At 42.6% G+C, this 15,626-nt stretch overlaps 1 protein-coding gene across 1 annotated transcript in view; it reads left to right on the top strand.

Moving 5' to 3' along the window:
• LAMA1 (laminin, alpha 1) overlaps positions 1–15,626 on the top strand; it is a 173,431-nt gene that overhangs the window by 36,320 nt on the left and 121,485 nt on the right. The gene's annotated exons all lie outside the window — the stretch shown is intronic.

The following is a 15,626-nucleotide window of genomic DNA, read 5'->3' as shown; positions in this document are numbered from 1 at the left end:
CGCCCGGCCTGAATGTTTTATGTAATTTTATATCATGAGCATTTCCCAGTATAACTAAAACTCAAGATTAATAATTGTTAAAGCTGCATTAATAGTTTCTATATATATGGCTTACCCATCATTTGCCCAAGAATCCTCAGGCCTAACATTTTGGTGCTTTTTCTGTTATGGGTGATAACTTGAGCTATCGATGAAAAAAGGTTCATTTCATACATATACCCATGAAATAATGCAGTGAATATCAATCACGTTTGAGGTTTATATGACAAATTTATGGTTAATTTTGTTTTGAGCATCTTTTGAAAGAGGAATGTTATTAACAGCTACACATATAGGAACTTACAGATATGAATTATAGACTATTCAGCATTTTTTTCCTCATCCGTATTATTTCATCTGCTTTTCCCAACAGTTCTGGAATGTGAATGATCTCCTCTTTGCAGGTACAAAAAATCACAGCACAGAGCAAGCGGGTGACAGGCTTGCCCGGGGTCTATGGCTGCACGTGCTCAGGCTAGGCCTGGAAACCAGGACCTCTGGTTCCCTCTACACCATGCCACGCTGTCGCCTTGTCTTTGGTCTCCAATTATTGTTTTCCTTTGTTCTGACTTTATGGGGAGACTGGCAAGAGCTCTTGCATTTCTCTCCTGATGTTGGGAGTGTTCAGATTCTATCCGCTTCCCTCTTCTGTTTGCCTGCTCAGTAGGGTCCTCTTCCCCATGAATCCAGTAGGGTATTGACACTTCTTCATGCTTTTGCAGTGGCTGATAGAATTGGGTGCTACCTAACATTTTTTTTTTTTTTTTTTTTTTTTTATGAAGAAAGAGGAAAATAAATCAGTATCTTCTCTTTTCCTTAAAAAGCTTTTAAACCCAGAGAACATTTCACTGGGAGTGAGGGTCAGATGTGTGAGTAAAAATGTATAATGGTCTTTTAGAAGATAAGATCTGTTTTGTAAAGAAGGAAAGTTCCCTATGGCATTGAAAATAAAGCTGCCTTTTGGAGCGCTGCTTTATTTTATGTGTAGGTTTAATGAGGAAGTAGCACTTTGTTGTGGGAACATAATCACAGAGGGGCCTTTGTTTTATGCAGACCTTTAGACAAGAGCTGCTTGTGTGCTGGGTTTTGTAAAACCTCATTAATTCAGATGTCAGTTGTTTTTTTCCCCCAAATTTCTGAAAAATTGACCAGCACTAGGTGAGGTTTATTATTATATCATTCAAATATAAAGTGTTTATTAAGCACATCGACAAGGTCAACAAGAAAATAGGCAAATTTCACATTCTTAAGATAAAATCTTTAAAGATTTTTATTGCAAGAGTTGCATGTAACTTGGAGCGTCTCATTACAAGTGAATTTTGGCTGTTCCTGAAAAGAGGTTAGGCAGAAACCCTTCCTAGAAGCACTCAGATAGAAATTACTTTTACTGTATGCTTGTTTGTACTCTAATGATTCTATTCCAGTTTCTATTACTTCATACTGGCCTCCACCAATTTCAGATATTAAGGTTTCTTGATTTGCTTGGTAAAATAAATAGATTGGAAGAAATCTTAAGCTCATCATTATGATTTGGAAGTAAGCCACCCTAAATTCCTGCCCTTCAGACATTTTTATCTTTGTTGTCATGTTCTCTGTGAAGCTGCTAACCTCAGAAATAGGTCTTTCTTTCGTTTTCACATTTTCATTACCTCGTTTTATTTTCTCATGCATAGCTTCTCTGCTGGTTATCTGTTGTGGAAGAAATCACTGTGAAACTTTATGGCTTAAAACAGCAACATTCATTTTATACCTTTCCTGATTTCAGTGGGGTCAGGATTTCGGAAAGGCCTGAGTGGGTATGTCTAAGGTTGCAGACCATGGGGGCTAAAGTTGGAGCAGCTTAGGGAAGAGGGTCTCTGGGGCAGCTGGAAGAGGAGGTTTGGGGAACCTGGGGAAGAGGGTGCTGGAGCAGCTGGGAGAAGGTCCCTGGGGCAGCTAGAGGCTATGTTCATGAGGGTTCAGGGCTTCTCTGTGTGGTCTTTCCACATGGGTGCCAGAGCTTCCTCACAGCATGGCGGCCTTAAGGCAGCTGGCTTCTAGGGCAGCTTGGGGCAGGAGGCAGAAGTTGTGTCGCCTCTTAGACCTGGTCTCCAGTCACACAGTGCCAGTTTCCCTGTGCTCTATGAGACACCCGGTCACTCAGGTTGGCAGGGATTCAAGCTGGGAAAGATAGACCAGCCTCACCCATCAACCGGAGGAGGAGTGAAGAATTTGAGGCCTGTTTTAAAACTACTACTACCTTAGCCTTGTGAAAGGGTCTTTCTCTGGAAGGCTTTAATCTTTGCAGCCTTGCATATCTTATCTTGTAGGGGTCGCACCCCTGTCTTTAGGTGAGGTGAAGAGCTTATAGGAACCGAACAGGAATGCAGATACTGTTCTTTTCACAGTAAGTGAGCTGAATAAGTGAAAACAATTGAGGCCAGGCTTAGGAACAAGATGGAGTTTTGTTTCTTGTTAAGATTTGTATTTAAGCTTTATCACTTATGTATTATTGATGGGGGTTGCCAGATAGTCCAGGATAACCATTTTGCCATTTGGCAGAGCTCAGTTCTCTTTAGATTTTGAGCTGCCAAGGTTCGGTCGCTCACTGTCAGTGTTTCTACCCAGCGGGACTTCTTGCATTGGGCCTGGGAGGATTCAGGGAAATCCGTGAAGACGGTTTTGCAGGATTGGATCACAATATGCTTTTCATATCCCCAACTGTTTTGGCATCAAAGTAAAGATTTTTGTATATTTATGGGAAAAGAGGGAAGTCCGTTCTGAAATTATTTCTTCCTGTTATATTGAAGCTGAAAAAAAAAGGGATAAGTTTTAATTTCTCAAGAAATTTTTCTTTGAAAAATATAGTGCAGTTTGGTGTCCATTCTAGCTTTTTCTTTTCTTTTTATGTATTGACTTAGCTTCTACTCAGATTGTAGCATTTCCATCTTTAAAAACAGAGCTGTAACAACATTTTTTAAAAAATGGCTTATAAAAACCTCAGCTAGATCTCAAAATATCTCTTGTGTTTTTAATGTCTTCAGTGGACCTTTTCTCTACACAGAACTTCCTTTATTTTGATGTACTGGTGACATATAATAGCAGAAACTTTTTAAACTGTAGAAAAATGTAAGAAAAATGTTATTTTAAAAAATCCCCCGTGATTCTTACAACCAGGGGTGACCTTTTGCTCCATTGCATCATATCTGAGAACACTGAATATATTTAAGAAATCACGGAATCTTTGCCTTGTGCATACTGGGATCTCAGGATTCGTCGATGAACAAGACAATGATCAGATCCACATTAAGCCCTTAGTGCAGAGAAAGTGCACAACACATGGTCGGTTCCTTCACTACGTCGGCTATTAGCAGTGATGAGCAGGTCACTTTCATTGCGTGTTTAAGTCAGGCCCCAGGTCTCAAGGGCCTTCTGGTCTGGTGGGGAAAAATAGGCTTCTGCTGAGTGGCGTAGAGTGTGCAGGGGCTGGGAGCACACAGAGAACACATAGGAAGGACCACTTAGCAGTTCAAAGAAACAATGCGAGCTGGGAGCGGTGTCTCATGCCTGTAATCCCAGCCCAGCATTTTGGGAGGCTGAGGCAGGCAGACCACCTGAGGTCGGGAGTTCGAGACCAGTCTGACCAACATGGGGAAACCCTGTCTCTACTAAAAATACAAAATTAGCCAAGCATGGTGGCACATACCTGTAATCCCAGCTACTCAGGAGGCTGAGTCAGGAGAACCAGTTGAACCCGGAGGGTGGAGGTTGCAGTGAGCTGAGATCATGCCATTGCACTCCAGCCTGGGCAATAAGAGCAAAACACCGTCTCAAAAAAAAAAAAGACCAAAAAAAGAAACAATGCAAAAAGGACCCGCTGGAGGAAGGGAGGAGGGAATACAGGAGGAAGCAGCGGGAAAGAGTAGGGTGGGAAAGACCTGGAAATTAGAAAACCTGGCGTGTCTGTGGAGCTGACATAGTACGTTCAGTCCTAGAATAAACATTTCCTCTCGTTTTTTGTTTTTTGTTTTTGTTTTTTTCTATTTATTGGGATATAATTGACATATAGTGAAATGCACAGATCTTGGATGTATAGTTGGGTGAGTTTTGATAAATACAGACACTTGTATAAGCCATCCCCTTGTCAAGGTATAGAACGTTTCCATCACGCCAAAAGGTTCCCCCACCCGCTTCCCAGCCAATTCCCCACTTGCTCTCCTCCCTCCCAGCAGCCAGAGGAACCGCTGTCCTGAATTTGTTTTTCACTTTGGAAGAGTTTTGCCTGTGAGATGACTTCTTATCAATGGAATCACAGTGTTGCCTTTTTTGTGTCTGGCTTCTTTCTCCGAGCATGAGGTCTGTCAGATTCACATGCCGTTGCTTGTATGAGTGGCTTGTTCCATTCATTTCTGTGTAGTATTTCACTTTGTGGATATACCAACATTTATTTATCCACTGTCTTGCTGGGTATTTCCAGTTTTTGTCTATTGTAAAAATGCTGCTGTGGACATTCTTACAAATCTTTCTGGATGTTTTCATTTCTCTAGGAGTGGAACTGGCCACAAGATATATGTATATTTAACTTTATAAAACATTGACAAAGCACAGTCCAGAAAGTGCCTCTAGTCAGAAAGCAAAGCAATGCTGGACTCTTCTCCCAGGAGTCACTTTCCCGTGCTGCCTGCTGTCCAATATTTGAAACCCATTCTTTACATCCTGTGTCCAGAGTTCTAGCTGTTCACTGAAGGAGAGCCAGGTGGTACCAGTTTCTTCTTCATAGCGACCAGCAAAATGCCTGTAATAGTTTTTAATGGCAGAATGATATTCTATCATTTGGCTACACAATAATTCATTTAACCTGTTCCCACTGGGAGACACTTAAGGTGTTTCCAATTTGGGGCTATTCTAACTTATGCCGCAACAAACATTTGAATATTTTATGGCTGTTATGGTAATTTATTTTTTAGTGTCGATTCCAAAAAATTAGATTATTTGGTTAAATGCTTAAATTTTTAAAAATGTGATCTTTATTGCCTTATTTTTTTCAAAAACATTGCTCGACTTATCTGCTCAGTAACAGTGACAAAGGGTGTCCCACAATTCCTTGGCAGTACGGAGATCAGAATTTTATTTTCTTATTTTTTTTTGTCCTGTGCTAATTGAATAGCAGAGAATTTATTTGTTTATAATGAGTTGTTACATTAGGTCACTGTACTGGACATATCTTTGGGAGCACTAAGCTAAAATAAGATGCTTAAACAATGTTTGGTTTATTATCTTCACATGTGTAAATTTTATGATTATTAATCCATTGAGGCAGCCAAATTGCTATAACACGGTGGTGACATTTTTAGATATTGAATATCAATAACAGAGGCTGGACAGACTTTTCAAGTCATATTCTAACCAAAGAGAAAAAACTGATTTGACTCTAAGTCTCATTATTTTGAGAAGTGCCAGTTGTCACAAGAATAACTATGGCACATGGGGAAATTGATTAAAAATCTGAACCTTACTTCTGTATTGTGCATTTTATAAGGTGCTTTCCTATTCATTATTTCATCTTATATGTACATGAAAAATCTGAAGAATGTGTCGATTTGTATCCACATCACTCACGAATATGCACTGGGATGTAGAGAATACATCCTCTGGATTTGTCATGTTAAGCCTAAATCATGGAAAACATTCAATGTAGTTTTAAAGTTCTCTGGACTATAGGAAATTAAAAATATATTACTCACCTATCACTACCTTTTTGTAGGGGATTTTGGTGATTGTGGAATTCTAACTCTGAAAGTGCTGGTTTTGGTGAGATGACCGGGCTGCCTAAGTGCAATGAAGGTGGAGAATTCTTAGTGACTGGGACAGCTGCCTGTTGATGCCAGTGCACCCCCTCAGACCTGTGGTCTCTTTGCAATTTGTATGCAGGCACTTAGAAAGCACTGACTCGCTCTGGCCTGTCCGTTTCGGAAATGAACCTGGGAAAACGGTGAGGTCATATTTAAACCTGCAAATAATTAGCTGGATGGCGTAGCTGTACAAACTGAGATAGCCTGGGAAATTTGGTAAAGCTTTAAAACTATTATACTTACTAGCTTCTGTTCAGCCAACTGGGCTGATTTTTGAGACAGAGTCTCACTTTGTCACCCAGGCTGGAGTGCAATGGTGTGATCTCGGCTCACTGCAACCTCTGCCTCCTCAGTTCCAGTCATTCTTGTGCCTCAGCCTCCCGAGTAGCTGGGACTACAGGTGCATGCCACCACACCTGGCTAATTTTTGAATTCTAGTAGAGATGAGGTTTTGCCATGCTGCCCAGGCTGGTCTCGAACTCCTGGCCTCAAGTGATTCACCCACCTTGGCCTCCCAAAGTGCTGAGATTACAGGTGTGAGCCACCGCACCTGGCCCACATAAGCTTTCTTATCAGTTGAGAATTATTAGAACGTGTAATTGTTTGTTTCTGTGTTTTAAAAAAATTATAGACTATTTTTTAGAGAAGTTTTAGGTTTACAGAAAAATTGAATGGGAAGTACAGAGAATTCCCCCACACCCTTCTGTACAGGAGTTTTTGGATCAAATTTTGGCTAGTTTTTTTTTTTGGTTTTTTTTTTTTTTTTGAGACAGAGTCTTGCTCTGTCACCCGCGTTGGAGCGCAGTGGTGCCATCTCAGCTCACTGCAACCTCTGCCTCCTGAGTTCAAGAGATTCTCCTGCCTCAGCCTCCTGAGTAGCTGGGACTACAGGCGTGTGCCACCATACCTGGCTAATTTTTTTTGTATTTTTAGTAGAGACGAGGTTTCACCCTGTTAGCCAGGATGGTCTTGATCTCCTGACCTTGTGATCCACCCGCCTTGGCCCTCCAAGGTGCTGGGATTACAGGCGTAAGCCACCGCGCCTTGCCTTGGCTATTCTTTATCACCCTTTTAAGAGCAAGTGACTGATCCAGTGCAGTTTCAACAGTTTCTAAGACCTTTTCCTCCATAGTATTTACAAGACTATCATGAGAATTGTCAATATAATTTAAGAATGTTTACTTTACCTACTATTTAATGGTATGTAATCAGAAGACATTTATCTGTGTTCTTCATATGACAGAAGCACAAAAAAATGCCAGTTAAATAACCACTTAGTAGGTCTCCATTGGGATGAACAATATTTAGGATCATTTACAACTTTATCCCTTCTTGTATCAGTCTTATAGACTGAGCCAGGCAAGAAATGGGGCTGCCTGAGGTCACTGTGCTGTTCAGGAAATGCCACCAAGGAGAAAGCATTGTGTAAACAGTGGGTCTTTCACTGTAAAGCCCTGAGTTTGGGGCTCTGATTTTGTATTTTGTGAAGTATCATCATGCCTTGCCAGAGCTCAGAAAGAATGTGACCGAAATCAGGTCATGAGAAGATAAGATTTCAAACATCCCCTCGGAGCTGTTTGCTTGACCTCCCCTGACTTAATTGGTTTCTATGGAGTTGGCCCCTGCCGAGAAATACTACATTCCTACTCATTTGCAACTTAGACAGCTCAGTCTTTCACAAGGTTGAATCTTCATACCATTCACTTTTCATCTCTTTTTTTTTGGAGGGGGTGGTGTTGTAAAATATGCATAACATAAAATTTACCATTGTAACCTTTTTTTTGTATAAAAATGGCATATTGTTTATTTTGCATACTTTAATTTCAGAACAAAATAAACAAAAAAAAATTTACAATACACAACATCCAAACCTGCTGTCACAGTAGGGAGGGAATGGGGGCTTGACACCTCGTTTCTTGCCTTCAACACAAGGACAGGAGAGAGAAAATAACGATAGACATCAGCAGGGGGAGCCAGATGGGACAGGGCACTCGAGGCTGCCGTGGGAGCCATTTTAACCATTTTTAAGTGTACAGTTCGGTGACATTAAGTACATTGTGCAACCATCACCACCATCCATCCCCAGAACTTTTTCATCTTCCCAAATGGAAACTATTTACCCCTTAAACACCAACTCCATGTTCCTCTCTTCCCCCAGCCCTGGGTAGCCTCCATTCACCTTTTGTCTATGAATTTGATTACTCTGGGTAATCAAGCTTACGTAAGTGGAATCGTACTCTATTTGTCCTTTTGTCTGGCTTATTTCACTTAGCGTACATAATGTCCTCAAGGTTTATCTATGTTGTAGCATGTATTACAATGTCCTTTCTTTTTAAGACTGAATAATATTCCATTGTATGCATAGACCACACTTTGTTCAGCCATCCATCATTGATGGATACTTGGGCTGTTTCCGCCTTTTAGCTATTGTGAATAATGCTGCTGTGAACATTGGTGTGTATGTGTGTTTGAGTCCCTGCTTTCCATTCTTCTGGATGTATACCTGGAAGAGGAATTTCTGCATCATATTGTAATTCTATGTTTATTTTTTTGAGGAGCCACTGTACTGTTTTCCGTAGTACCCGCACCATTTTACATTCCCACTGCATGTTTTAAAAAAATAAACAAAAGCCTTCCTATATATTATGTATCCTACATATTTGGATATTCTCTTTTAAAAATAAGCTTTAAATATGATGATTTGTCAGTTAGATACTCAATGAAGTTAGATGTGTCTAAAGAAAAAGGAGAATCTTCAAGTAGAGTATAGACCAAAGATCCATATAAAAAGTGAAATTTTACACACACACAAAATAATACTTTCTCATCTCTCTGGTGCTGAAACTATCAACGATTCAGCTAGATTTAGTGCCCGAAGGAAAGAACACATAATTATTGTTTCTGGGTGTTGTAAATGTATAACTAATAGGTTAATGTTTAATGGAGTTCGTTAAGTACGGATTTGCACAGCTTTTCTGGGCAGTATCACCTGTTGGATTTTCGAGGCTTAATGATTAAGGGCCCCTTTTACTGTCATTGGGTGTGATACCCATGTGTTTTCTCATAATAAGGCATGAAAAGAAGGGATGCAAGCTGTAAGCTCTTCACCATCGCTCCATCAACTGGGGCAAAACCAGGTCAATGTGAGGACTAGGAGAAGAGGTGAAAAGAAGTTGAGTTTTTAGCCAGAAATTCTCTGGGACGGAGGCAAGAGGGGGGAGGTGTGGGCTTTGGGGCCACGTGGGAGAGAACTCTGCACTCTTCCTACAGTGGAGAGAGGGATCTGATCAGAGCTGGAAGGCCCTGCTTGGCCTCTTTGTGTTTTCCTTCTCACTCACGTTTCGACCTTTTAGAAAACCCCGTAAGACCCATTCTTTTATCTCTGCTCTGGTCTCTTGGTGTTTACAGTCAGCACCGCCATCTCTCATGATTTCCAGGCACCAACATCCAATTCTGTGACCTTCAGCCCTGGTGACCCCGTAGCTCCTTGGTTTCGGGTCCTGGGATGGTCTAAGGGTTTTACCACAGTGCACAAAGATCTGCATGATGGCCCATGGCCCTGACCAGGCCCCCGCTGGCTCTCTCCTGCCGTCTCTGCACTCCTTCCTCTGTGCTCTGCCCTCAGGGTTCCACTCTGTCCTTCTTCACCTTCGCTCCAGTTACCTGGACATCTCCCATCTGGCTTCAGAGATACCTTCAGGGAAGCCTTCCCTGACTATCTGCCTTCTCCAGACTTAATGGGCCTTCCCCCGACACCCAGACACTCTCATAGCCTCCGCCTTTCTCCCTGGTGACTTGGTCAGCCTCTGGCTTTCCCACCAGGGCATTGGGTCACATAGACCTTCCATCCGCTGCCATATTTGTGGCACCTGGCGTAGTCCCTGTGACAAAGCAGATGCTCAGTTAATGATGACTGGACGAAGCTGCAGTGAAAAATTGTTAGTGGGTGTCCCTTGTCCCCAGTCTCCTGTGTCCCTGTGGAGTGTTCCTTTGCTCACCCCTCCCCCACCTGTCCTCAAGGGAGGAGCAGTCATTGTCCCCACTTGGGGACAGCTGACTCTCTCCCCCAGGGCATGTGTGCGCTCTTCTTTTCCTGCGCAGGCTGTTCTCCGACGCACAGGTTCTGGCCCACAGGACAGAGCTTCCAGGGTGGATCCACAAGCACCCGCTCAGGCTGTGATGCAGGAGGGAGTGTGTTGAGCAGGCCTCTGCTGCGCCCATCTACACCACATCCTCCGGTTTGCTTTTTTCTGGAATATTGCAAACTGCTTTTTCCAATCTTCATGACAGATTTCTGAGCCTACTTCCACAGCCAGAAGAGGAAGGCAGGGATGCCATTCATCGCCACCACCGTCCCAACATGAACAAGTGGGGAACTGCATTTTGGAGAAAAGCCTAGTGTGATTTCAAAGGCGAAGATACTCCTAGGTGAAAACTCAATAGTTCCGGCCAAGGGAATGGTTAGGAGTTGGGGACTAGAAAAGGTGCTTTTTGGATTTCTCAGGTCTGAGAATGGCCTATAACTGCATTTCACAAGTGGGTTTATATCATTCTAGGGGCACTTGGCTGTCACGTGGATCTTACAAGGTGGGGAAAATAAATGAAGATCCCCACCAAGAGCATTTGGTGACATGTCTGGCTGTGGTTTTGAGGTAGTTCCAGCTAATTTTCCACAAATTTAGCAAAATCGCCAAGAACACTTGGTCAGCTTGAGCAATAGGAACAATTATAGGGAGAAATACATCGAGACTAGGAATGGAAACCAACCTCTTACTTGTCTGTTCTGTTTCTTAGATAAAGCGGTTCAGCATCTTTTGCGGGGGATGAGGGACAGGGTCTCGCTCTGTCACCCAGGCTGGAGTGCAGCGGCACCATCACGGCTCACCGCAGCCTTGACTCCCCAGGCTCATGTGATCCTCCCACTTCAGCCTCTCCATGACTGGGACTATAGGCGTGCGCCACCATGCCTGGATGATTTATTTTTTTGTAGTTTTTGCAGAGACGAGGTTTTGCCGTGTTGCCCAGGCTGGTCTCAAATTCCTGGGCTCAAGCAGTCTGCCCACCTTGGCCTCCCAAAGTGCTGGGATTACAGGCGTGAGCCGCCACCCCCAGCCTGCATGCTTTTTAAAACAACAATTCTATTAGTCACCCTCAAATGGAAATGGTGGCACCTGGACCGTGGGTCAGCTTGCGGGTGGGCTCCTTCTAGAATCGCTTTTCTAACGGATAGAAGGCGAAACTGCTTCTGATGGGTGTTTGAGGTATTCCTTTCCTATCTCCAGATTACTATCATGGGTTACTATTTACGTTTGAAATGGGCTCGTATCTCTGTACCCTCTATTTGTCAGCAATCGTCTTTCTTACTTTGACTTTTCTTCAACGTCCACTTTAAGTATCTCAGCATAGTTCTGAAGGGAGCATTCCTAGATTGTTGTGTCCGAGACATGAATTTTAAGAATTTGAAGGAAAGAAATCTGCTTGATCTAAATTTATCACTATTGGCAGCCTGTCCCTCCTCCCCTAATCAAAACAAAAAGCCAAAAGAAAATGGGGAAAAAAGAGAAAAGTTACTGGACAAGGACATGTTTTGTTTTGTTTTAATTTTGGGACAAGTTTATTTTGCACATCTAATGGCAGCACCAAATTTAAAGAGAAACAAATCATGTTTTATTCTAAAATGTTCTTCTCATTTATGAAGCTGGGTTTTTTTGGTCTGTTAATTGAGTATACTGCTCCTAAAGTGAGGAGATAACAGTTAAAACTGCCAACTGAAATATAATATAAATGACATTTCAAGCAATTGCTCTGAGAACTGTATTTAAAATGTGTATCCAGGCATCCTTCCTTCCCTCTCAGCTCCCTAGCATCTCTGTTTTTCCTAGTTTTTGTTGCCACTTCACGTGCTGATCGATCGACTGAAGTGCTTTGGTGATTGACACATTATAAAACTGGAAGTGAGCCATATCTGCGTTAGTAATTAGCCTCCTATTAAATAACTGCTTCTTTATTCATGAGTAGTAAGTATTAATTCAAATGGTCATTTTACATTTCATTCTCTAATAATTTCATGAGACATAAAGCTTAGCACAAAATCGCCACTTTCACAGGGATAATTGAGCAATATTATTTATCAAACGCACTTAACTGTTAATCTAAATCTCTTTTGTCTGGGAAAAGTTCATTTCCTTCATGCAAGAGAGAAAACATGCCTTCATTCACTGTTCAGTTACCACCATGGAGGCAGGTAGGTTCTTCTATGGAGAATTTTCAGAGGGGAGTCGTGCCTGGTATTGAGCCCTGTAGATTTCCTGAAAGCATGCAGAGAACAGCTGCACTTTCTGTGGAGAGGAGAGGCTTCCCTTCTCTCTGCACATGGGAAGTTGACCTCTGATGCTGGAAAATTCAGTTATCTGTATTTTTTAGACATCTGTGCCTGAGATGGATTTTATATATTTAAGTTAAGATTGAGGCCCACATGAACATTCCTGTCTGGATTCCTTTTTAGAAAGTGGCGTTTGATGTGTGCCTACTTTATTTATGTGACACTGTTTATGTGCATTCCAGTGATCATTAACAAAGGCTACTTGGTGGAAAATCGTGATGAAAGTGGATTTAAAAGTGGCTGTATCAGCTGCAGGTTTAGCAAGACTCCATTGACTCTGAGTCTAGTGAGAACCCCTGCATCATCAGTTTGTGTTCAGCCAACCTTAAATCCAGAGAAAAGGCAGTTTAGTCAACCATGCAAAAAAAGGGCAAAAGAAATATTGTGGATTTTATTGGGACAAGGGTTTAATATTCTATATACCGGCCAGGCACAGTGGCTCACGCCTGTAATCCTAGCACTTTATGAGGCTGAGGCAGGTGGATCACCTGGGGTCAGGAGTTCAAGACCATCCTGGCCAACATGATGAAACCCCGTCTCTACTAAAACTACAAACATTAGCTGGGCATGGTGGTGTGCACCTGTAATCCCAGCTACTCAGGAGGCTGAGGCAGGAGAATCGCTTGAACCCAGGAGGCAGAGGTTGCAGTGAGCCGAGATTGCGCCACTGCACTCCAGCCTGGGCGACAAGAGAGAAACTTCGTCTCAAAAAGAAAAAAAAAGTTCTACATACTAACAGAAAATCCTTCAGGTTTCCTACATTATGTGTAAGACCAATTTGTCAACACAGGATTGGTGAATTGGGCCTGTATTAATCAGCTTGGACTGCTGTAACAAGTAGCACCGACTGGGCAGCTCAAGCAAGAGACACTGACGTCCTCACAGTTCTGGAGGCTGAAGTGTAAGGTAAAGGTGTCAGCAGAGTCGGTTTCTTCTGGCTCATAGTGGCTTCTCCTCCCTGAGTCCTCACAGGGTCTTCCCTCTGTACTGTCTGTGTCCTAATCTGCTTTTCCTATGACACCAAAAATATTGACATAGGGCCCACTGCAATGACCTCATTTAACTTAATCACCTCTTTAAAGACCCTGTCACCAGATACAGCCATGTTCTCAACTGCTGGAAGTTAGAACTTCAGTGTACGCATTTTGGGGGAAACAGTTCAGCCCATAACAGGGCAAAATGAAGACAAATTGTATTTAGAATCTTCATAGCACCTCTTCCTCTTTATCAGACTCACCACTCTCAGGACCCCTAGTTTGTGTCCTGGTCTCCAGTTTGGGGACCTTAAGGGCTATTGAGAGATTGTGGGAACAATGGCCAACATCCTAAGGAAGGCTTTGATCAAGATAAAAGTTAACTAACTCCTCCCTTGAAAGTTCATCCTGAAGTTTTTCACTGTGATTGTTTTTCTGTTTGGTATCATTTTCTAACATATGACTAAGCTCTCAGAATAAAAACTGGCAAAAGGTTGATAAAATACTGGCACATGGTATTGAAATAATTATGGGTTGGGTGTGGTAGTTCACATCTGTAATCACAGCACTTTGGGAGGCCGAGGCAGGTGGATCACTTTAGCCCAAGAGTTCAAGACTAGCCTGGGCAATGTAGTGAGATCCCATGACTACGAAGAAAATTTTAAAAAATCAGCCAGGCATCATGTGGCTTGTCTGTGGTTCCAGTGATTTGGCAGGCTGAGGTGGGAGAATCTCTTGAGCCCAGGAGGTCAAGGCTGTAGTGAGCTGTGACCATGCTACTGCACTCCAGCCTGGGTGATAGAGTAAGATCTTATATCAAAAAAAAAAAAAAAAAAAGAGAGAGAGAGAAAGAGAAAGAGAAGGAAGGAAGGAAGGAAGGAAGGAAAGGGAGGAAGGAGAAGGAAGGAAAGGGAGGTAGGAAAAGGAAGGAAGGAAGGAAAGAAGGAAGGAAAGAAAGGAATGACAGTGGTGGAATTAAAAGGGTGGAAAAACTGGATTAGGACTTACCAGTTGTCTCAGCCTGGGATTTCTTTCCTTTTCTTTGCGATATCTAGAAGTAGCGCGGCATAGTGCTTAAGAGTACAAACTGCCTGGGTTCAAGCCCTGCTGTATGCAGTTCAGCACCTGTAAGATACTGGGAAGATTACCTAACCTTTCTGTGCCCCAATTTCCTCATCTGTAATGGGGGGAAATGACAGTACTTACTTCGTAAGAAGAATGTAGTTGTAAGAATTCAAAGAGTTATTGAGGCATGGTACCTCATGTCTTTAATCCCAGCACTTTGAGAGGCATGGATCATTTGAGGTCAGGAGTTTGAGACCAGCCTGGCCAACATGGTAAAACCCCATCTCTACTAAAAATACAAAAATTAGCTGGACGTGGCAGCGTGCACCTGTAATCCCAGCTACTCCGGAGGCTGAGGCAGGAGAACCACTTGAACCCAGGAGTCGGAGGTTGCAGGGAGCCGAGATCATGCCACTCTACTCCAGTCTGGGTGACAGGGCGAGACACTGTCTCAAAAAAAAAAAAAAAAAAATCAAGGCATTAATAACTCTAATGAAGCATGTGGCATTGGCACTAGCTGCAGAAAGTGCTTCGTGGCATTAGAAGTCATTAATTTTTGTTTCTTGCACACTCTCCATCCTCTTCCCCGACTCAGCAGAATATCTGGAAGAGCTGCCACTGTACTTAACACATGAACCTGGTCTCCAGGTGAATGTAGGAATCTTTTTGTTTGTTTGTTTCTTGGCATTACAAAAACGAAAGTTCAGTGACCCTATGCGTGTGTGAACATTTGGGGGCAGGCAGTTCGCAGGGTGGCTGAAGGGCTCTGGAGTTGACACCACCTGGTTTCTTTGGGGACCTGCAACTCAGTAGTTTGTTCCTTGACCTCTCTTTTCTTCAGTTTCCAAATGTGTAAAATGGGCACAAAAACAATAACAGGGTTGTTTGGGTTTAAATGTGATGATACATGTGTAAAGCTCTTAACATGCACGTGGTAAACTTGTTAGTTCTTTCCATTTTCAAATGTGAACCTGGAAGACAGAAAGTAATTCTGTTTCAGATGTCTTTGTAAATGACCTTGCCTTCTCTCCCTCCCAAATGGGCTGCCTGATCATCCTGGCTCATGTGGCGCCTCTGCTTTGTGAAGTCGAGTTTCACATGTGCAGCAGTAATGAATGATCACAACCCACATATTCATAGAGTTCAACTTTTATGATGCAAACATTTACAAAAACATTGGACAGTGTTGAGTAGCTATGAGAATGTTCTTCCTTGTCCTCCTTGTCAAAGCCCCTGAACACATTATTTCCCCCCCTTTTTTTTTTTTTGAGACAGAGTCTTACTCTGTCGCCCAGGCTGGAGCGCAGTGGCACAAGCTTCCACTCACTGCAAGCT

The sequence above is a fragment of the Mandrillus leucophaeus genome, unplaced genomic scaffold (genome assembly GCF_000951045.1).
Source record: "Mandrillus leucophaeus isolate KB7577 unplaced genomic scaffold, Mleu.le_1.0 Scaffold453, whole genome shotgun sequence".
NCBI classification, from domain to species: Eukaryota; Metazoa; Chordata; class Mammalia; order Primates; family Cercopithecidae; genus Mandrillus; species Mandrillus leucophaeus.
The sequence above is the reverse complement of the archived record's forward strand: the minus strand, read 5'-3'. Positions and strand labels throughout refer to the sequence as shown.